The sequence below is a fragment of the Amblyraja radiata genome, chromosome 16, assembly GCF_010909765.2.
Source record: "Amblyraja radiata isolate CabotCenter1 chromosome 16, sAmbRad1.1.pri, whole genome shotgun sequence".
Classification (NCBI taxonomy): domain Eukaryota; kingdom Metazoa; phylum Chordata; class Chondrichthyes; order Rajiformes; family Rajidae; genus Amblyraja; species Amblyraja radiata.
The window spans coordinates 41761721-41786459 of NC_045971.1; the positions used below are offsets into that span (position 1 = coordinate 41761721).

At 43.0% G+C, this 24739-nt stretch overlaps 1 protein-coding gene and 1 long non-coding RNA gene across 2 annotated transcripts in view; one reads left to right on the plus strand and one right to left on the minus strand.

The window, feature by feature from the left end:
- Nucleotides 1–24739, plus strand: part of LOC116982168 (zinc finger protein 239-like) — a 1102810-nt gene that overhangs the window by 20987 nt on the left and 1057084 nt on the right. The gene's annotated exons all lie outside the window — the stretch shown is intronic.
- On the minus strand, nt 763–8584 carry LOC116982183. Its single transcript, XR_004414386.1, has 4 exons — nt 8569–8584; nt 7568–7579; nt 6265–6271; nt 763–886 (listed from the first exon to the last, which is right to left on the minus strand). It is a non-coding gene; the product is annotated as an uncharacterized LOC116982183 (long non-coding RNA).

Here is a 24739-nt window from a genome sequence, read left to right on the forward strand (position 1 = left end):
ATAAACCTAAGCAAAGCAGATTTAGGTTCAGGCCTCCATGTTTTGATTCATCTTTGCCTGTGTGTATATGTCTGTTTGCACTTTATTTCAGTTCAGGAAAATTATAAGCTTTTCTTTTGCAAATTACTTAGCTTATATAAAAGTCACTATCCAAGTGGTTCTATTTATATAATATTTCCTCACCCCCACACCTGCGGCCAGTGCGGCAAGGGCTTCACCCGCTCCACCCATCTGCTGAACCACCAGCGCACCCACACCCGCAAGCGCCCCAACACCTGTGCCCAATGCGGCAAGGGCTTCACCCAGTCCAGTCACCTGCTGGTGCACCAGCGCACCCACATCGACGAGCGCCTCTACACCTGTGCCCAGTGTGGCAAGGGCTTCACCAGCTCCTACAAGCTGCTGGCCCACCAGCGGGTGCACGCCGGCGACCGTCCCGTCCCCAGCCCGGTGTGTGGAGAACGCTTTGCCATGGCCTCCCATGCCCTGTCTCACTAGCGCGTGCACACCAGTCGCCATCCCTACGACTGCCCGTACTGTGGTGAGGAGGTTGACAGCTTGCGGGCGTTGCGGCAGCACCGGCGGACTGGCTGCTGCCACTGTGACGCGAGCAAGGGGGCTGCGGGAGCACCTGCGGATACACACCGGAGAGAGACCCTTTGTGTGCACTGAGTGTGGCAAGGGCTTCACCCGGCTTCACCCGGCTTGACCACCTGATGGAGCACCGGCGAGTCCACATCGGCCAGCGCCCCTTCACCTGCCTGCTCTGTGGCAAGGCCTTTGCCCGCTCCTCCATCATGCTGGCACACCACCACGTGGATAGGTGCTGTTTAGGTTGACACAAAATGCTGGAAGGAATGGGTAACGTTTCAGGGTTGACACCCATCTTCAGTGTCACCCATTCCTTCTCTCCAGAGATGCTGCCTGTCCCGCTGAGTTACTCCAGCACTCTGTGAATGTCACCTATACATGTTCTCCACAGATGCTACCTGACCCGCTGAGTTACTCCAGTACTTTGTGTTAGTCATATTGTGGAAACAGGCCCTTCAGCCCAACTTGCCCACACCGACCAACATGTCCCAGCTACACTAGTCCCAACTGCCTGTGTTTGGTCCATATCCCTCCACACTTGTCCTATCCATGCAACTGTCCTACTGTTTCTTGGGATAGTCACAGCCTCAACTACCTCCTCTGACAGTTTGTTCCATACTCCCACCACCCTCTGTGTGAAAAAGTTACCTCTCAGTTTCCTTTTAAATCTTTTCCCCTTCACCTTGAACCCATGTCATCTGGTCCTCGATTCCCCCACTCTGGGCAAGAGATTCTGTGCATCTAACTAAATTGTGTTCTATGCAAGATTCCAGCATCTGCAGTATCTTGTGTCTCCCTCACCTATATCCAGCTATCACTTCTGAAGAAGGGTCTCAACCTGAAACGTCACCCATTCCTTCTCTCTAGAGATGCTGCCTGTCCCGCTGAGTTACTCCAGCATTTTGTGTCCACCTATCACTTGCCAGGCTTTGTCCAGCCCCCATCTCTCTTTTCCAGCTTCCTCCCCCCACCCTCTCCAGTCAGCCTGAAGATGGGTCCTAACTCAAAATGTCGTCTGTCCATACCCTCTAAAGCGGTGGAGGAACTCAGTGGGTCAGGCCGCATCTGTGGAGGGAAGGGAATCTAAGGCGACCACTCCCACCTCTCCTTTCCAACTTTCTCCACCCCCCACACCAAGCAGTCTGAAGAAGGGTCCTGACCTAGAATGTTGCCTGTCCATGCTCTCCAGACGTGCAAGTTACTCCAGGAGATTGTGTCTCTCTTTGTAAACCGGCATCTGCTGTTCCTTCTTTAGGTATGTGAAGAGGAAAACATTAGTTAAGACCAAAGTTGGACTGTTGAAGACGGAAAAGGGTGAATTTATTATGGGGACAAGGAAATGGCAGATGAGTTGACATGGATAGAAAATTGGTTGGCAGACAGGAAACAAAGAGTAGGAATTAACTGGTCCCTTTCAGAATGGCAGGCAGTCACTAGTGGGGTACCGCAAGGCTCGGTGCTGGGACCGCAGCTATTTACAATATACATCAATGAAGAGATTTAAAAGTAACATTAGCAAATTTGCAAAGCTGGGTGGCAGTGTGAACTGTGAGGAGGATGCTATGAGAATGCTGGGCGACTTGGACAGGTTGGGTGCGTGGGCAGATGCATGGTAGATGCAGCTTAATGTGGATACATGTGAGGTTATCCACTTTGGTAGCAGAAACAGGGAGGCAGATTATTATCTAAATGGTGTCAAGTTGGGAAATGCGGAAGTACAACGGGATCTGGGGGGTCCTTGTTCATCAGTGACTGAAAGTAAGCATGCAGGTACAGCAGGCAGTGAAGAAAGCGAATGGCATGTTGGTCTTCATAACGAGTAGTTGAGTATCGGAGCAAAGAGGCCCTTCTGCAGTTGTATAGGGGCGAGTGAGACTACACCTGGTGTATTGTGTACGGTTTTGGTCTCCAAATTAGAGGAAGGACATTCTTACTATTGAGAGAGTGCAGCATAGGTTCACAAGTTTAATTCCTGGGATGGCGCAAGTCATATGCTGAGAGAATTGAGTGGCTGGGCTTGTACACTCTGGAGTTTAGAAGGATGAGAGGGCATATTTTTTAAACATATAGGATTATTAAGGGTTTGGACAACCTAGAGGCAGGAAACATGTTCCCGATGTTGGGGGAGTCCAGAATCAGGGGGCCACAGTTTAAGAATAAGGGGGAAGCCATTTAGAACGGAGATGAGGAGACACTCTTTAACGCAGTGAGTGTGGAAATCTCTGCCTCAGAGGGCGGTGGAGGCCGGTTCTCTGGATACTTTCAAGCGAGAGCCAGATAGGGGTCTTTAAAATAGCTTAAAGATAGTCTTAGGATCTTGAATAATCCCATAGCGTAAATTTGACATGAACCGTACTTCCTTTTCTATGAAGTCACCAGATCAGGAAGCATGGCCTCTCCATTCTCATTTTCCTCAAACAGACCAGCTTTATCTTTTCTCTAAGTCTATAGGGCAGTTTTAGAGTGATCATTTTCATATTGCTAACAACGTTCATTTCTTGCATGTGGTCTAAGAGGGTAGTCATTTCTTTCATACTTCTAAGACATATCGCAAACTCCCGCAATGCTTTCGCATCTTCTGGCTGGATAGCTGTCCAAGCGTAGGCCTTCTTCATGAGGATGTCTTTGGATCATGGAAGTTTAAAGGGACTTTTATGTAGTGTGTCGGCAGCGAGCGGCGACTGCGGAGGGTTCAACAGCCCCGACCACGGGTGAACAAAAAGGGAAGTTGGTTGAACTTTATTAGCTTCCAACACAGTGAGGAATGTGGATTCCACTGTGGTGGTTGTTTATGTTAGATTTTATTTTATGTGGCTGTGTGTCTTGTTGCTTTTTACTCAGTATGGCTGTACAGTAACTCAAATATCACTGTACCTTAATTGGTGCATGTGACAATAAATTCCAACTTGAACTTGATCAGCTTTCGTCTATATATTAAAAAAAGGATAATACTGACTGATCGTGCACAATTGTGACGGCTTGATTTCAAAGACAGGACAGGGGCATTCCCTGAGGGGTTAGGGTGGTTGGAAGAGGTTGGAAGAGGTTTGGTCTGTGTATTCCCCCTCGGTTGTTGTCCGGGGAGGAAGGCAGCGGCACTCGGCCCGTCGGGGCTAGCAGCAGCGGAGACCCGGCTCGGCACCGAAGCTGTAGCGGCGGCAGCAGCAGCAGCGGAGACCCGGCTCGGCCCTGGAGCTGTGGCGGCGGCAGCAGCAGCAGCGGAGACCCGGCTCGGCACCGAAGCTGTAGCGGCGGCAGCAGCAGCAGCGGAGACCCGGCTCGGCCCCGAAGCTGCAGCGGCGGCAGCAGCAGCAGCGGAGACCCGGCTCGGCCCTGGAGCTGTAGCGGCGGCAGCAGCAGCAGCGGAGACCCGGCTCGGCACCGAAACTGTGGCGGCGGCAGCAGCAGCAGCGGCGGGGACCCGACTCGGCCCTGGAGTTGTGGCGGAGGCAGCAGCAGCAGCGGCGGGGACCCGACTCGGCCCTGGAGTTGTGGCGGAGGTAGCAACCACCCGCGGAGTTTGAACCGTCGCCTCGGCGCAGAGGGAGAACAAAGAGGGAAGAGACAGAGACTTTAAGATTTTGCCTTCCACCACAGTGAGGAGGTGTTTGGTGAACTCACTGTGGTGGATGTTAAATTTGTGTTGATTGTGTGTGTTTGACATTTTTTTAAATTATATGTATGACTGCAGGGAAACAAAATTTCGTTCAGACCGAAAGGTCTGAATGACAATAAAACGAATCTAATCTAATCTAATCTAAAGGATGCGCGGGTGGAAGGCTGATCTTGGATTGAGGCTTGGACGGCTGAGCTAATCTCCCCTGCCTCGACCCGCATCCGGTCCACCACGGGGGCGATGCATGCAAACTCCACACGGACAGCGTAGGTGGTCATCTTGCCCGGAGACAGGCCCTTCGGCCCCTCTCGTCCGTGCTGCCCCAGACTGTCTGCAACACAATCTTGCACTGTTCTGCACTGGATATTGCATTTATTGTGTTTGTCATCACTGTATGTACACTGTTTGCTCTGGCGGCTGCGTGTAAACGGGAGATTTCATCACCTCCCGGTCGATGTGCAGAACAACAAACTAATGAAGCATTTGGAACACAGTTCTCCTGGGTTGCTGCAGGCTGAAGCATCAAACTACTACCCTGTTGAGCTCCGTCAGTCCCACAGCACAGAAACACACAGCTATGCCTATTGAAGCTAGTCCCACATGCCCGCGTCTGGCCCCTCACCCTCTCTGCCTTTCCCACCCATGCCTTTAGAAAGGAGATGAGGAGGAATTTCTTTAGCCGGAGGGTGGTGAATCTGTGGAATTCATTGCCACAGAGGGCGGTGGAGGCCAAGTCACCGGGTATTGTTTAGATTTTACAGATACTGCGCGGAAACAGGCCCTTCGGCCCAACTAGTCATCGCCGACCAGTGATCACCCCGTACACTAGCTCCATCCTACACACATTGGGGACAATTTTACAGAAGCCAATTAACCTACAAACCAGCAGGTCATTGGAATGCGGAAGGAAACCGGAGCATCCGGAGAAAACCCACGCAGGTCACGGGGAGAACATGCAAACTCCGTACAGACAGCACCCGTATTCAGGATGGAACCCGGGTCTCTGGCGCTGTGAGGCAGCAACTCTACCGCTGCGCCACTGTGTATTTTTGCTATCTATCATTTCATTTATTACTTACACCAGCAGAGTTGTGCACAAATGGTTCACATTAATAATGTCAATCTGAGGGGCAACTTTTCCACACAGATGGTGGTGTGTGTATGGAATGAGCTGCCGGAGGAGGTAGTTGAGGCAAGGGCTGTCACAACATTTAAGAAACACTTGGATAGGACAGGTTTGGATGGATATGGGCCAAACGTGGGGCAGGTGGGTCTAGTGTAGATGGGGCATGTTGGTCGGGGTGGGACTAGTGTAGATAGGGCATGTTGGTCGGGGTGGGACTAGTGTAGATGGGGCATGTTGGTCGGGGTGGGACTAGTGTAGATGGGGCATGTTGGCCGGTGTGGGACTAGTGTAGATGGGGCATGTTGGTCGGGGTGGGACTAGTGTAGATGGGGCATGTTGATCGGGGTGGGACTAGTGTAGATGGGGCATGTTGGTTGGATTGGGACAAGTGTAGATGGGGCATGTTGGTTGGAGTGGGACTAGTGTAGATGGGGCATGTTGGTTGGAGTGGGAGTGTAGATGGGGCACGTTGGTTGGTGTGGGATTAGTGTAGATGGGGCATGTTGGTCGGGGTGGGACTAATGTAGATGGGGCATGTTGGTCGGGGTGAGACTTGTGTAGATGGGGCATGTTGGTCGGGGTGGGACTAGTGTAGATGGGGCACGTTGGTCGGGGTGGGACTAGTGTAGATGGGGCATGTTGGTCAGGGTGGGACTAGTGTATACGAGACATGTTGGTCGGTGTGGGCAAGTTTGGCCAAAGGAAGGGCCTGTTTCCATGCTGGGCTGTTTCCATGCTGTGACCCTATGAACTTCCAGGAGCAACATTCTCCTTTCTCTGGGTCATTCATTGTTAATAAAGAATCTTTTCCTTTTTAAATCCACAGTAAAGTATAGTCAGAAGTGAGCCCACCTGCTTCACCCACGATGAATTAACAAATCATCACTATTCACTTCTCAGACGTTAGAATTGGTCAGAACATTCCCTCCACCGTGACCCTTGACACCAATGTCCCTCGGGGTCATGACCTTGCCACCCACAGCTTGTGGCCAGGTCTCAGACCAATGGGATCCAGACGTCCGTCCACTGGTCAGAACACTATTTCAGTCACATGAGCAGCAAAGATGAGATAGAATATGGGAAAGACATTGAGAACCTTCTGTCCTGAAGGGCCGAATGGCCTACTCCTGTGCCTATTGACAGGATAACAATCCATCCCTCAACATCAGCAAGACAAAAGAGTTAGCGTTTACAAGAACAATCCCAGGAATGAGTGGGTTAACGTACGATGAGCGTTTGTCGGCACTGGGCCTGTACTCGCTGGAGTTTAGATCATTGAGGGGGGGGGGTTCTCATCGAACAGTGAAAGGCCCCGGATAGAGTGGGTGTGGAGAGGATGTTTCCACTAGTGGGAGAGTCTAGGACCAGAGGGCAAAGCCTCAGAATTAAAGGACCTTCCTTTAGGAAGGAGATGAGGAGGAATCTCTTTAGCCAGAGGGTGGCGAATCTGTGGGATTCGTTGCCACAGACGGCGGTGGAGGCCGCAAGTCAGTGGATATATTTAAGGCAGAAATAGATAGATTGTTGATTAGTGCGGGTGTCAGTTGTCCTGGGCCGTGGATGGGAGCAGTGGTCCTGGGCTGTGGATGGGAGCAGTGGTCCTGGGCTGTGGATGGGAGCAGTGGTCCTGGGCTGTGGATGGGAGCAGTGGTCCTGGGCTGTGGATGGGACCAGTGGTCCTGGGCTGTGGATGGGAGCAGTGGTCCTGGGCTGTGGATGGGACCAGTGGTCCTGGGCTGGGGATGGGACCAGTGGTCCTGGGCAGTCATTGAGAGAAGAGCTCGGCGTAGAGACTGGGAGCCTCCCCTTGTGTCTGATGTGGATCTATATCTCCAGGGCATGAGGTCGGTGAGAACACTATCGCTTTCTCCTGAATTGTATTTGCTTCTTTGATTAATTCTGCTGACTTTTCCTTTTAATTGTTGTCATTTGAAGTGTCCAGGGATTTTAATGATTATTTTTTCTGGTGCAACTGGAATTGTGCTGATTCTGTGCTGTGTCTCCGAAATAAAAGGATGTTTCCACTAGTAGGAGCGTCTCGGACCAGAGGGCACAGTCTCAGAATAATAGGATGTATCTTTACTAAAGTGATGATACCCACTGCTAGACTCAATAACAACTTCAACAACAAGTTCGCTGATGACACAACAGTGGTGGGTCTCATCAGTGACAATGATGAGTCAGCGTACAGGATGGAGGTGGAGCTGTTCACAGGATGATGCAAATCCCACAACCTCATTCTCAACCTGGGAAAAACTAAGGAGATGGTGGTTGACTTCAGGAGGGCGGGAAAACAACACCATACACCTCTGCACATCGATGGAGCTGATGTGGAAAGGGTCAGCAGCGTGAAGTTCCTAGGACTCCACCTGTCAGATGACCTGATGTCCACGACCAACACCACAGCACTGGTCAAGAGAGTCCAGCAGCGACTACACCCTCTCCGAAGACTACGTAAAGCAGGTTTCCCCACTGCACATCTACGAACTTTTTATAGGGGGACAATCGAGAGCACATTAACCAACGGCATCACTTCCTGGTTCGGGAGCTGCAAGGCGTACGAACGGCACCAACTTGACAGGATTGTGAAGACCGCCAGCAGGATTATTGGTGCTCCACTCCCTTTCTTGCTGGACATATACAGGAAGAGATGTATCAACAGAGCCATCTCCATCATCAAAGACCCCTACCACCCATCGCATCACATATTCTCCATCCTGCCATCTGGGAAGAGGTACAGGAGCATTAGCTGCAAAACCAGCAGGATGCTCCTCAGCTTCTTCCCGCAGGCTATAAGACTGATAAACGGACAGCCCCCTGCCAAAGTATCGCGCACCAACCACCAACCTGGACACACTGCAGCAGCTGTCGATCGGAAAGCCTGTTGATGTTTAGTAGAGAGTAGAGTGTTTAATTTAATTTGTTCATGATATATGTTTTTTATTTCTAGTTATTTGTTGTTATTTGTACTGCACACTGAATGGACACTGGTTGAGCAACGTTATTTTGTTTCCTCTGGGTATGTGAGTACTCAGGAAAATGACAATAAAGATATACTGATACTGATAACCTTATCACAATTGAAATTCAATCTGGCTGATGTAAATGTAGAAACAAAGACCTGTAGATGCTGGTTTATACCAAAGATAGATACATTGCTGGAGTAACTCAGTGGGCCAGGCAGCATCTCTGGAGAAACAAGTGATTTTGGGATGGAAAATAAAAGGATTCCTACCGAAAATATCACCCATACCTTTCCTCCAGAGATGGTGCCTGAGCTGCTGAGTTTCTCCAGCACTATTATCATGGTCTCCTCTATATTCCGCAGCTCTGCTCTTACTCCCCATCTTCTTAAGGGGTTGGACAGGCTAGATTCAGGAAGATTGTTCCCGATGTTGGGGAAGTCCAGAACAAGGGGTCACAGCTTAAGGATGAGGGTAAAATCTTTTAGGGCCGAGATGAGAGAAACATTTTTCACACAGAGAGTGGTGAATCTCTGGAATTCTCTGCCACAGAAGGTAGTTGAGGCCAATTCATTGGCTATATTTAAGAGGGAGTTAGATGTGGCCCTTGTGGCTGAAGGGATCAGGGGGTATGGAGAGAAGGCAGGTACAGGATACTGAGTTGGATGATCAGCCATGATCATATTGAATGGCGGTGCATGGTCCAAGGGCCGAATGGCCTACTCCTGCACCTTTTTTTCTATGTTTATATGTTTCTATTCCTTCTCTCCATAGATGCTGCCTCACCCGCTGAGTAACTCCAGCATTTTTGTCTATCTTCGATTTTTCCAGCATCTGCAATTCCTTCTTAAACCACACGGTGGGAGTGTTGACCACAAATTGGAGCGCCCTGTTGTGTGAATTCACAGCACATTGGGAGCGCTGTCTACAAATTACATGTTGTGCTCTTTACTGCAAAATGGTTCTTTATTGTTCTGTGACCCCCTTCCTTTCCCCATAATGCACCCATTGTCCAGATGCCAAACTTAATAAAAGCCCTGAAACCAGGGAAGATTTGGGATGAAAATCAAGGAACTGCATGTGCAGGTTTACAAAACAAGGCACAAAGTGCTGGAGTAACTCAGCGGGTCAGGCAGCATCTGTGGAGAACATGGACAGGTGGGATTTTGGGTCGGGAGCCTTCAGACTGATTTCTGGGTGTGGTTCTGTTTACTTCATGAAGGCAGTAGCAAGAATGAATTTGTCTCCTGGATAGCTGTCCAATTGTGTTTTAATTGTGGCATTCACTTTATGAAGACTCGTTTTCACTTGATGACTAATTGTTATGAATAAGAAGACAGCGAGGAATTTAAAGTGGATCCACATTGTACTTGGTTGAGGAAAGTTAATGTGAACTCGTTGTTAACCACTAGTGTGAACTGGTTAATGTTAACTACCCTAATCAAAGCTTGTTTATTATGAGTTCTTGTGAAGGACTTTCAGGTGAAAGGAATATGTGTGGAGTGGTCATTCATTGAGCTTTGGACTGGACAGAATGTTGTAGAGATTTGTAAAGATATTTGCATGCTCTTGCTCAAAAGACAAAATGCTGGAGTAACTCAGTGGACCAGGCAGCATCTGTGGAGAACATGGGTAGGTGATGCTACACACAGTGCTGGAGTAACTCAGCGGGTCGGGCAGCATCTGTTGAGAACATGGATAGGTGACGTTTCACAGAGTGCTGGAGTAACTCAACGGGTCAAGCAGGATGCCCATAATAAAAAGTATAGCATTGAGCAGCTCAGTCAGTGAGTTCACTGTTTGTGTACAGGGTTTTTGATGCCCATAGTAAGAGTTACACCATTGGGCAACTCAGTCAGTGAGGTCACTGTTTGTGTGAAGTGTTGTCTTTGATATAGCTGGCATGTTGCTGTGCCAGTTTGATTATGAAAATAGTCAATGTATTCTTCTACCCTGTAGGATTCACTACTGCAGGCACATTTGAATTTCACTGGACCTTAATTGGTACATTTGATGATAAACTGACCTTGAAACATTGGGCCTAGCATTATTTTTCCAGGCCCTGTCCATCCAGTGTTTGATATTTTTTTTTTCTTTTATTTTTTTTTTTTTTTTTTTTTTTTTTTTTTTTTTTAAACACTAGTAATACTTATCTACTATTTTTTTTAGAAATAATGATAGAGAAAGAATAGAACAGTTATAAATCATTAAGAGAGTGATTAAATAATAATTTGATTATATATAAGAAAGAAAAGAGAAACGAAAAAAAAATAAAAATTTTTTGAGAAACCACAATATGTATTATTAATAACACTACTACAAGTGATAGTATCAATAAAGACATATATGTTAATTCCAATATAAAAATGAATTATTCTCACCAAATCCCGCAGGGTGCACGCCGAGCTGTGTTGCCAAGAACAGCTACTTCTCTAAATACTGTATATATGGAGACCATATCTGTTCAAAAGAATTATACTTGTCCAATAGGACAAATCTAATTCTTTCCAGATGTAACGTCTCCATCATCTCTGTTGCCCACATTTTGGTTGTGGGGGATAATGTTCCCTTCCAAAATTTCAATATGATTTTTTTCCCAATTATCAAACAGTAATCAAAGAAATTTCTTTGATTTACTGTAAGTGATAGATGTAAATCCGGAATTCCAAATATTATTAGCTTTGGGTTAGGGTCCAATTTAACTTTGATGACTTCAGAAATAACTTAAAAATTTCTGTCCAGTAATAATTCAATTTAGGACATGTAACGAAACTATGTATTAAATTTGCCTCTGCATTCTTGCACTTATCACAAATAGCGGAGAGATTCGGAAAAATACTATTTAATTTAGTTTTCGAATAATGTAACCTATATAATACTTTAAATTGTATCAGTATATGTCTGGCGTTTAATGAACACCGGTGTATTCGTTGTAGACTTTCTTCCCAGTTTTCTTTTGTTATAGCCAATCCCATTTCATTTTCCCATGCTTGACGATATATTTCCGTTATTGGATTCTCCTTATCCAAAATGATGTTATATATATAGGCTATTAATTTTTCTGTATTTGGATATAAATTAAACAGTTCGTCTAACAATCCTGCTTCTTTATTTTTATAATCTTGTGTATTGGATTTAATATAATCTCTAATTTGTAAATACCTAAACAAATGTTGTGGAGACAATCCATAAATATCTTGTAACTCCTGGAATAAAAGAAATTTTCCTTTTCTATAAAGGTGTTCTATCCTTGTAATTCCTAAATCATCCCATTGTTTAAACCCCCCATCTAATATAGCAGGTTTAAACGATGGATTATTCATAATTGGTAATCTAAATGAGAGATTATCCAAATGTAGAGTCTTAACTATTTGTTTCCAAATACGTCTATTATTATATATTATTAGGTTGTCTTTATAATTTTTTTTTTGTACTTCCGTTGGTGCAAAAATTATCGAACCTACATTGAAAGGTAGACAGTCTTCCTTTTCTATATTTAACCATGTCGGTTCATGATCCATATTTACCCACCAGAAATTCATATTCTTAATCTGAACAGCCCAAAAATAATATAAAAAGTTTGGAAGTGCTAATCCTCCATTTATCTTAGCTTTGCATAGATGTTTTTTATTTATTCTGTGATTTTTATAATCCCAAATAAAACTATTGACAATATTATCAATTTTTAAAAAAAAGTTTTCGGAAGAAAAAAAGGAATAGCCTGAAACAAATATAACAACTGTGGTAGAAATACCATCTTTATGGCACTTATTCTACCAATCATGGATATAGGAAGTGTTTTCCAATATAAAATATTTTTTCTAAGTTTATCTAATAGTTGAGGATAGTTGGATTTTATTAATGAGTTATGAGTTTTAGTTACGTTAATCCCTAAATATTTAAGTTTGTCTGTAACTACTTTTAATGGGTATTGTTGTAATGTATTTAAATTTATTCCTGTTATTGGCATAATCTCGCTTTTATCCCAATTAATCCTATACCCAGAAAATGCACCAAACTTAGTTATAATGTTTAGCAGGTTGGGAATACTAATTTCCGGTTTTGTAATATAAATCAAAACATCATCTGCATATAAAGAAATTTTATTAATTGTTGTATCAGTATTATAGCCATATATTTCAGGTTCAGATCTAATTTTTTCCGCCAATGGTTCTATCACCAATGCGAACAATAAGGGTGATAACGGACATCCCTGTCTGCATCCCCTAGAGAGTTTGAATTTGGCTGATAAAATTTGGTTAGTCAAAATTCTTGCAATAGGATTCGAGTATAAAATTCTTACCCATTTACAAAATCTATCCCCCAATTGAAACTTTTCCATTATATTAAATAAATACATCCATTCCACCTGATCAAACGCTTTTTCTGCATCTAGTGATATAACCGCTAGTTCCGTATCTCGTATTCTTTTTGAATATATAATATTAAACAAGCGTCTGAGATTATGGGATGAATAACGTTTTGGGATAAAACCTGTTTGATCATAATGTATTAATTTAGAGATCACTAAACTTAATCTCCTAGATAAGACCTTAGTTAATATTTTTTGGTCTGTATTTAAAAGGGCAATCGCTCTATATGATCCAGGATCTTCCAAATCCTTATCTATTTTAGGGATGAGTGTAATTGTGGATTCATTTAGAGATTCTGGTAATTTTCCTTGGTCATATGCATATCTATACATTATTTGTAATCTTGGAGAAATCAGATCTTGAAATTTTTTATAAAATTCTGCACTCAGGCCATCCGGGCCCGCTGCTTTTCCGTTCTTTAGCGAACTAATTGATTCTATAATGTCTTTTACTGTTATTTCAGCATTTAACAATTCTCTACCTTCCTGATCTAAGCTATTGATTTGACATTCTTGTAAAAATATTTCCATACTATCTGTTTGTCCTGTTAGTTTTGACGAATAAAGATTTTTATAATATTGTAAAAATCTATCATTAATATCTTTTGGAGTAATCAATATATTTCCATACTCAGATCTAATTCCGTGTATCATCTTCTCATCTTCTAATTTTCTAAGCTGTCGTGCTAGTAATTTTTGTGGCTTATCTCCAAATTCAAAATACACTTGCTTAGTTTGTTGAAAAAGTTTAATCACTTGATTAGAATATATTTTATTTAATCTATATTTTACTGATGCAATTTTATTACTTAACTCTTTGGAAGGCTGTTTTATATTTTCATTATCTAGACGTTTTATCTCATTTTCTAAATTTTGTTCTATTTTTCGATTTTCTTTATTGAGATGTGCTTGTGCGGATATTATTGCGCCACGCATGAATGCCTTAAATGTGTCCCAAAATAGTGATGGAGAAGTTTCAGGATTATCATTAGTTTCTTTTTTTTTTTCTTTTTTTTTTTTTATTAGAAGTACGGTAAATTACAATAACACACAACACATATATCTTAATACATTTTTTGTACCGCTTCATTTTTTTTTTTTTTTTAAAGCTTTAAGAAAAAGATAGAAGTAAGGAAAGTAAAGAAGGTGCGCAAGAGTTGTGAAGTGCAGAAGAGTGTTGGGAAAAGAAAGCCCCTTAGAAAAGAAGTTAGAGAAGGAAGTAAAGTAAGAAAGTAGACCCTAGAAAAGAAAGAAAAAGAAAGTAAGGACAATCGCTCTATTATAACATTAAACTCCGCAGAAAGACTACCAACCAAGTCTGTTTTTGTTGTTTTATCTCCCAATGCCAGGTCCTGATACCATTTATTTATTTATTTATTTTTTTTAAATTACTATTGCACCTCATGCTTGTAATAGGTCCATAAACGTAGACCACGTCTTTTGGAATTGGTTTGCTTTATCTGCTAAGAGGAATCTCATCTCTTCCAGATGTAATGTTTCAAACATATTTGATATCCACATTTTTATTGTTGGTGTGGGCGCATTTTTCCAGAATTTAAGTATGAGCTTTTTTCCCATTATTAGCCCGTAATTGAGTAAATTCTTCTGATACACATTTAATTCAGGGATATCTTCCGATATCCCAAAAATGATCCATTCTGGTTTTGGTACCAGTTTTATTTTAATTAATTTTGAAAAAAATATCAAATATTCCATGCCAGAATTTTTGGATTTTTGTACAAAAAATAAAAGAATGCGCTATGGTAGCTTCTTGACACAGACATTTATCACAGATTGGTGAAACATTGGGAAAGATTTTATTTAATTTAGTTTTTGAATAGTATAGTCTATGTAATGTTTTGAATTGGATAAGCGTATGTCGTACATTGATCGAGCATTTATGCACCTGTAGTAAATGTTTATCCCAGCTCTCTTTTGAAATTTTTATAGCTAATTCTTGTTCCCAGTCTCTTCTAATTCCATCTGTTGTGGGTATTTCTATGTTTAAAATGATATTATATAAGTACGATATTAAGTTAGCTGATTCCGCCTTTGTCTTCATTATCATTAGTTTCAAAAAATAATTTAATCTGATCCATCACATATTTACAACAGTCATTGTCCTTTAATATCTGAGGGTTAAATCTCCAGGTAGTAGTTTTATTAGATATATCTTTTAATTTTATCTTAAATGTTAATTGCGCATGATCCGAGATGATAATATTATGATATTTTGCGTCATACGTAAAAGGAAGTAATTTAGAATCTATTAAAAAATAATCTATCCTCGAATAGGTTCCATGTACGGGTGAGAAAAAAGAATATTCTCGTCCGGATGGATTATCTAACCTCCAGATGTCTTTAATATTAGATGTATTGATAAAAGCATTTATGAATTTACTTGATTTCGAGGCAGCTTTCCTTTTTGCAGATGATCTATCTAGATAGTTATCTAAAGTACAATTTAAATCACCTCCAATTATTAAATTGTGTTGAGTGGATATAGGAATATTATTAAATATTTTCTTAAAAAATAGTGGATTATCAAAATTAGGGGCATATATATTCATTAAAATTACCTTTTTTGAATATAATTCCCCTGTAATTATTACATATCTGCCTTCTTTATCCTCTATAATAGAACTTTGTATGAAAGGTATACCTTTGCGAATAATTATTGCAACTCCTCTAGATTTATGAATAAATGTAGAATGATACACCTTAGAAATCCATTTAGCTGTTAATCTATGTTGAGCATCTTTTTTAAGATGAGTCTCTTGAAGGAAAATGACATCTGTCTTCAATCTGTTCAACTGAGCTAACACCTTTCCCCTTTTAATTGGTTCATTAATTCCTTTTACATTCCAACTGCAGAAGGTTACTCCATCCCCCCCAGTCTTCACCTTTATATCATGCATTTTACTATTAGGGTGGCTTTTTTTGGAGTAGCCTTCTTGACTCCCCCAGCTCCCCGTTGCACCCGGACATCAATCCAATGAGAATTTCTATCCACCTTAATCCGCATCTATGTCTTCTTAAACTAAATACACAATATCCTTCACATCTACATTCAAATAATATATAATATAAGATTAATAAAAAACAAAAACAATAAGAAATATCAATAATAAAAAAAAAGTAAAGGGTGTTAATAGGGTGCTCAGAAAAAAAAGAAACTACACTTGTATAGTGTGTAGTATGTGAAGGTGAAAGCCACACTAACGTGGCCATTAATCTAAAGACTTCCGTTTTTTTAATAAAAAAAAAAGATGTTAATTATACCAGCTCCTATCTCAAATGCTATATATATTGGGGTGGGGTACTAACTTTATATACTTAGTACTTAGTAATTATTTCTATTATTCATATTACTATTTGCTAATTACTAATATCAATTGTATTTAATACTATAATATGTAATACTATTATCATGGAATAATTAAATATTTTCTAATAATTAATACAGAACTACAACTAAATGTCCATTATTCCACTTCCTTCTAAGTGAGTATTTCATAACCACAGGTCGATGATAAAAGTTCAGCCCTCTCCTTCTCCCTCGGGTCCTTCCTCCGCGTCTTCTCTCTCTTCATCTTCTGGCTTCTGCTGTATGCCTCGAGCGAATTTCAATGCTTCAGTATACTTAACAAAACGATATTCCTTGTCATCATAAGTTACTCTCAGTGTTGCTGGGTACATCAAGCCATATCTCAGATCCTTAGTATTCTGTAAATTCCTCAGGATACCTTTTGTTTCTTTAAATAGTGATCTTTTTTTGGCCACTTCTGCTGGGTAGTCCCTAAAAATACTGATGTTGTCTCCCTCGTATTTCAGGTTTCTCTTTTTTATTATTATCTTCATCATTTCTTCGAAGACATGGTCAAAGGCCACTTTTACAATCATTTGTCTGGGCGATGAACCTATCCCAGGGGCCCGTCTTAGAGCCCTATGTGCACGGCTCAACAGGGGTTCATGATCCAAATTTAGAATATCCATTAAAAGTTTTGCAACAAATTTTCGAGGATCTTGACTCCCCTCACGACCTTCGCTCAGACCAACTATACGCAAATTTTTACGGCGTTGGCGTCCCTCCAGATCAATACATTTCTCATTTGTTTTACGTAATAATTCTAAGAGGCGTTTGTTCTCGGCACGGAGTTTTTCGGTCTCCTTAGTATTCACTTCAGCAATCTTAGTTAGCTCTTTAATTGCTTCGCCTTGTTGGTCTAGCGAAATTATAGTAGGATCTATCTTGTCATCCAGCTTTCTTTCCATCCCAGCAGCTATATCCTTTACCTCCTCAATTTGAGTTTGTAACTCGGCATTAGCCTTTTCCTTCCACTCATCCATCATACTTTTTACCGTCGTTATAACTTGTTTTATTAAGTCTTCTTTATTTTTCTCGTGAGACACCAGCATATCCGCTTTTAAACTTTTTATCTCCTCCATATACTCCTTCCTCTGCTTCTTTATCTCCTCCATATACTCCTTCCTCTGCTTCTTTATCTCACCTAGAATGGTAGTCTTGAGTTCCTCCATTTCAGCTTTCCTCTGTGAGACATCTTCTTGAGAACCAGCAGCAGCACCCGAGCTGAGGCCAGTTTCCCTTCTTGTAGATTTTTTTCCAGTGGTGGGGGGAGGGGAGCGCTGGGTCATAATTTCTTCTTAAAATCGCGCGCCTGATGACGTCACGCACCTTTTAAACGCTGCCGGAGCCATTCGCAATCGATCTCCTGTGGTAAGTGCGTTTGTTTAACCCTTTTACCCCCGTTTTAAATTCAGTTTTTTGCGGAGCTGTAATGGCGCGATTCCACTCACATCGTGGCGCCAACCGGAAGTCGATATTTTGAGGTGAATGTAGAATCTTCTCGCCTGCTGCTGTTTCTCGCCTCTACAGTTATTCTACTTGTTTCTGGTTGATGTGCCAAGGTCTTTGGAGATCTTCTAATGTCCCCAGTTTTCTATGGTTTGTGACAGATGGGCTTTGTCAATTTGCTGTTCCAAGTACTGCTTGTGATAGAGGGTGTGATCAAGGATGTCAAGAGATTTCAATCATGAAAGTGATCTGTTTTTTATGCTATAACCAAGTCTATCTAATCTAGTTTTTGTGGAGATGGTATGAAGATAAGGCCCTTGTTTAGACCCTCTCGTGGTTTCAATGGGGATAAATCTTTGAGCAAGATTAACAATGGCTTTGTGGTCACGTTCCTTGTATTTCAGGGTGCCGGAATGTTGAGCAGAAGTGCTGGAGGAACTCTGAGGGTCAGGCAGCATCTGTGGGGGAAATAGACAGATAGCATTTCATTCAATTCAATTCAATTCAAAGCACTTTATTCGTCCCCGAGGGGCAATTTAAAAGGGCGCATTACAGTAGCTTTTTAAAAAGGGACACAATCAACAAACATAAGCAGAACGCATACTGCACAATCAACCAGCACACACATTCCACACGCACACTGCACAATCAACCAGCACACACATTCCACAGGCACACTGCACAATCACACAACACACACATTCCACAGACACACTGCACAATCACACAACACACACCGCACATCAACATTCAACACATAGTAATAGTGCTTCCTTAGTGCTTCAATTAAAAAGTGCATATAGAAGGTTATTTCATTTCATATGTTCATGAGTCAGTGATCAGCATTAAGAAGCTGGACAGCCCTGGGGATGAAGGTTGCCTTCCTCCTCTGTGTCCGGCAACCCGGACAGCGGAGTCTGCGTCCTGAGGGGAACCACTCAAACTCAGGAAACAGGATGTGAGAGGGGTCGTGAAGAATCCTGCGTGTTAACTTTACAGACTGTTGGCCGCATAGGGCAGTGAGAGTTCGGACGGGCTGCTCAATGATTTTTGACCACATTCAACAGGCGGTTTCTGTTTTGCAGGGTGATGGAATGGAACCAGCTAGTGAAAGAGAAGGTTATTACATTTTCAATGAATGCGTAGTAGAATGTGGTGAGAATGTCTTTGTTAATCCCAAATGACTTCAGCTTCCTGAGTAGGTACTGTCTCTGATGGCACTTTTTAAGGATTTCCTCTGTGTTAGAGGAAAACCTTAGCAAGTTGTCGAAGGCTGTTCCCAGGTATTTGTATACCTCCACTGGCTCCTGCTGGATGATAGTGGTGGCTGCCTCAGCCATCTGTCTCTGTTGGGGGGAAAAGGTCACAATCATGTCCTTGGTTTTGCTTATATTTAGCTCAAGACAAGACTTTTCACACCATACTATAAAGTCCTGCAGGGCTGAGCTGTGATGTTGTGTATGACTGGGAAGCAGAGACAGGAGGACTGTGTCATCAGCAAATTTTACAAAGTGGCAGTTTGGCTGGGTGGATCTGCAGTCATCAGTGTAGAGAATGAAGAGAAGTTGGGAGAGGACACAGCCTTGTGGAGAGCCAGTGAAGGTGAAGAGGGTGTCGGACAAGGTGTGGTTCACCAACAACCTCTGTGATCTGTTGGTGAGGAAGTCTATAATCCACAGAGTGAGTTGGTGGTTGAGGTGGAAGCGGGTGATGAGCTTCTCAGCCAAAATATGTGGCTGCATGGTGTTGAATGCTGATGAGAAGTCTGCAAACAAAAGTCTGGCTGTGGCCTTGGGGATTTCCAGATGCTTATGGATGGTGTTTAAGATGAATATTTTTGCGTCATCGACACCCCTGCCAGCCTGGTAAGCAAACTGCAATTTTAGGTTGGAAACCTTCAGACTGGAGTAGGGGGGGAGAAAGATGGAGAGTGGGGGTGGGACAAAGCCAGGCATGTGGGGGTGGGTGATTGGCAGATGGATGGAATAAGTGACAAAGGCCAGAGGTGAAAGTGATAAAACATGTTGGATAAGAAGAGTAGAGGTGTGGAAGATGAAGCCAGAGGGAGGTTTATGGGCGAATGGGACATGGGAGGGGATAAAATGGAAATGTGGCATGGAGGTGGGAAATCAGCACACTGGTGATGGGAACCCAACCTTTCCCTGCACCCCCCACCCTGGTGATGGGAACCCCCTCTTTCCCTGTACCCCCCACCCTGGTGATGGGAACCCCATCTTTCCCTGCACCCCCCCCCCCACCCTGGTGATGGGAACCCCCTCTTTCCCTGCACCCCCACCCTGGTGATGGGAACCCCCTCTTTCCCTGCACCCCCCACCCTGGGGTGAACACTTCCCTCAACACCTTGGTCACTCTGCTCCTTCCCTCTGTATGCTCACCTCCCAAACCAGTCTCATATTTCACTCTATCCCCTTCCACCCGTATCCATCCCTCCAGCTTTACGTTTCAATCTTCTCATCTGTTGCACCTTTTGTCTCCTTGTCACCTCTAGCCAATGTCACAACCCATCACCCTCTCCCCTGTATCCACTAATCACATAACAGGCTTTGCCCTGCTCCCACCTCTTTCCCACCTTCTCTGCCTGACTCCATCAGTCTGAAAGGATCCCAACAGGAAACAACAGCATCTGTCCATTCCCTTTGTGGTCGGGTAGATGTAGCAATGTTACAAAATTTTGAGATTTTAAAAATCAAGTCTGCAATTTATCCCATCAGATAAAGCATAACAATAAGTTTAATTTGACACCTAATTCACTTTCATATCTCAAGTATTTAAAAAGTTATGGCCATTTTCATACTGGGAAATGAGCATCTTGTTCCCTATTGATTTTCTATGGATATATCAAAAAAGCTGTGATCGTGAACAGTCAAAAGCCGATAACTTTCTTAAAAATTAAGAGAACTGAGTGAAATTTTCAGTTATCATAGATTGAAGCATTCTGAAACAAATATAAAATAATCTTCCTTGGATGACCTGAAATTAAAGCATATAATTAGTTAGTTACCTAATGGTAGCTAATTTCAGACTTCAATTACTAGATCTAAACATCTATCCATTTCTTAATAAATGATTAACATTTTTAAATAGCCTAAATGTCCAAATAATATTCACAAATAATTCACAATAAAACATGATTTTTAAATCTCATTTACATTAATTTATAGACCAAATGGAAGGAATTTAGTGTTCAATTGCTGTAAATAAATGCCCATTTAAATCAGCTTTCCAGTGGGTCCCTGTGGAACGCGCTGGTTTAGAACGTTCACATTGCGGTAGATTTGTGCCCCAAATGCCGAGAAAAATACTGCGCGATATAATGGGCCCAAATTGAGCTACTCGCAATATTAAACTTTGTATAAAGGGATCTTTAGAAGCCCTTTTTAATGTAAAAATATACAACCCACCTTCTGCTATTTGCTTTATGAGACCCTGCGGTTGCTGGCGGTCGCGGGTTTAGAGATTGATTTTTAAACTACTATAACAATTATACGAGGCCTTTAAAACTAATAATAGCTTTTGCGACGGGGTCTTTCAGCGATTTTTCGTTAATAATTAACTAGGCTGAACATCTTCGATTTGAACAGCCTAGAGAAAATCGCGTTTTAAACCCGCCCCCTCTAAACGGCGCCAAAATCGCGCACACCCGCAGCGGCAGATTTTCAAAGACGCTTCAGGTAGGCTTTGCAACATACCTAGTAGATGGTGCCTGATCTGCCAAGTACCTCCAGCACTTTGTTTTGGACCAGGTTACATTCCCTGGTTAAAGTCATCCTAGTTGGCTGCTGTTGCAGGGAAAGTAGTTTAATGTTGATGACACTTGAAGCCTCATTACAAATGATCAATCCTGTCATTCACCCTACTGTAGTTTTGGAATTGGTCTAAATCTGCATTTGGTTTGAGTGTTTGTTGCCAGAATCCATTTCCTCTCCTCTCTGCTCTTTTGTGAAGGTGACCAATTAGTGTTAGTTTCACTTCCACGTTCTCTGCCCTACTCCATCAGTCTGAAGAAGGATCCCAACCTGAAACATTATCTGTCCATTCCCTTTGCAGGCAGGCAGATGGTGCCTGACCCACTGAGTAGCTCCAACACTTTGTTTTAGACCAGGTTACATCCCCTGGTTAAAGTCATCCTAGTTACCTCCTGTTGCAGGGAAAGTAGTTTAATGTTGATGGCACTTGTTTTTAACTCATTACAATGAGGTAATCTTGCCCCTTCCATTCACCCAACTGTAGCTTTGTTTGGAATTGGTCTAAATCTATATTTGGTTTAGTATGTTTGTCTGTGTTGCCAGAATCAATTTCCTCTCCTCTCTGCTCCTTTCTAAAGGGGTGACCAATTAATGTTAGTTTCCACCCAGGATCTCCAAACACTGGGTTCTCTGATGCTGGAAGAGTCTGCCAGGGTTAGACTATCATCCCCATTCTGCCAAATGCTGCATAAACTGGGCCAAACTTCACTACTGTTCCTTTACTTGTACGTCTCATTAATGTCAGTTAAAGAAGTATCTGGTTTGTCATGGTGTGTTTCTCCAGGTATTTGAACTGCCTGTAGGCTCCTATCTGTTTCTGTTTGTGCACAGGGTTTCAATGTCCATGGTAAAGGGTACGGTATCTGGGGCAATGTCGGGGAGAACACTTCATGTTACATGGTAAGTTTCACATTTAGGGACACAGTGCGGATACAGGCCCTTTGGCCCACCGAGTCTGCACCGACCAACGATCCCTGCACAATAACACTATCCTACACACACTAGGTACAATGTTACATTTATACCAAGTCAATGAACCTACAAACCTGCACGTCTTTGAATGGTAGGAGGAAAGTGAAGATCTGTGAGAAAACCCACTTGGTCACTGGGAGAACGTGCAAACTCCGTACAGAACCCGTGTCTCTGGCACTGTAAGGCAACAACTCTACCGCTGTGCCACTGTGCTGCCCTTCAACAAAGCTGGCATGTTGCTGTGCCAGTGAATTACTGTAGTCAATGTATTCTGCTACCCTGTAGGGTTCACTACAATCCTTTCAATGGCTGATCCTGTTTCTCATGACTTTTAATTTCAATTGGAATCTCTTCCTCTCTGGGTGTCCAGTGTGAAGGAGGATGTCGGCAGACTTCAAATCCCTAACGTGACATTGGTTTGTTTTGTGTATAACTTGGTCTATGTGAATATGGTTATGGAGTTGGTACAAAGGTAAGGCCCCTGTTTAGAACCTTCTCTTGGGCTTCAGTGTGGATGAATGTTTGGGAAAGATTAACGATTGTTTTCTCTAATTGGGCTCAGCCTGTCTCAGCTTGGGGCCACTTTAGTTTAAAGACTACATTGCCCCTTCCCCTCGTTAAGGTTTATTCACTAAAGTTGTGGTCTGGGCCTACTTGAAGGTGTTTAACAGGGACCACTGGTATGTACTTGTGTCTCTATTCAGTAGTGAATTTCAGCCTGTACCTGGGGCTGTTGGTCAGGGTGGGGACAGTGAGGGGGATAGATGTTGGGTTGGGGGAGGGTTGTATCTGGGTTTTGCGTGCTGTGCCTCTGGAGTGATCAGGAAATGGATGCTTGAGGAAACGGACAGATATACTGGTGTAATGGGACAGGTATACGGGTGTAATGGGACAGGTATACGGGTGTAATGGGACAGGTATACGGGTGTAATGGGACAGGTATACGGGTGTAACGGGACAGGTATACGGGTGTAACGGGACAGGTATACGGGTGTAACGGGACAGGTATACGGGTGTAATGGGACAGGTATACTGGTGCAATGGGACAGGTATACGGGTGTAATGGGACAGGTATACGGGTGCAATGGGACAGGTATACGGGTGTAATGGGACAGGTATACGGGTGCAATGGGACAGGTATACGGGTGTAATGGGACAGGTATACGGGTGTAATGGGACAAGTATACGTCCAATACCTCTTGGGGCTGCACGGGGAGAATGCACAACGCTTGAGAAATTTGTCAAACACGTCGGGCTCTGAGTCATCATGTGCCCCAGTGGCATTTTCTTGCAAGTCTTCAGTGGGAAAGTTCCTCGCAAACAGCTGGCGACCACATCAGTCGGCAGATGTTTCAAACCTTCCCCTTCACACCATCTGGAAGAGATCCAGGGCCAGAAGAAATCCCATCGTTGTTCCTAAACAGCTTCTCCTGCGCCAGGTGTGGAAGGTGACAGAGAACTTGGAGCAAGATTGGGCTTAGAGATCTTCAATGATTCCCACAAAATCCCCCTCGTTACCCTAGAGTATCTCTCATTTCCTCAAATAGGCTGTGATCTGAGGTGCTTTCTCTTTTAAGTTCGTGAACCAAATCATTGAACCTGAATTTTTAACATTGAGTAAAAATATTATATAAATCTTACCTGGAACTCGTCAAGAACAAAACGTGCACATATTTTTAAAATATGAGGAAAACCTCCAATTTTCTGAGTGGTAATTGTCCAATCAAATTACGTTTGACATTGGTCAACTGGCGTCCAACCTCTTCTTCTTCTGTCGTGTGTCTTTTAGACCTGCAGCTCCGTTGAGGCAAGTCAGGCCAACGTGTCATCATCCAGGTCAATCATCCAACCTCAATCACACGCTTTGTTTCATGGTCGCTAGGTAGAGAGCACTCTGGGATCATGGCTGCCTCCTCATTACATCAAAACAATAGCAAGGTTTCCAAGGAATAAAGGTAATGCTAACCTTGCTGATAATTTTGTTTTACAATTGATTTATCTTTATAAAGTTATGATGTGAACTGTTCAATAAAAATGATAAATAACAAATGTACAGCTGGAGTTAGTGGTGATGGGTCTTCCCCTTCCCCCTCTTTTACATAGAAACATAGAAAATAGGTGCAGGAGTAGGCCATTCGGCCCTTCGAGCCGGCACAGCCATTCAATATGATCATAGCTGATCATCCAACTCAGTATCCTGTACCTGCCTTCTCTCCATACCCCCTGATCCCTTTAGCCACAAGGGCCACATCTAACTCCCTCTTAAATATAGCCAATGAACTGGCCTCAACTACTTTCTGTGGCAGAAAATTCTAGAGATTAACCACTCTCTGTGTGAAAAATGTTTTTCTCATCTAGGTCCTAAAAGATTTCCCCTTTATCCTTAAACTGTGACCCCTTGTTCTGGATTCCCCAACATCGGGAACAATCTTCCTGCATCTAGCCTGTCCAACCCCTTAAGAATTTTGTAAGTTTTTGTAAGATCTCCCCTCAATCTTCTAAATTCCAGCGATTAC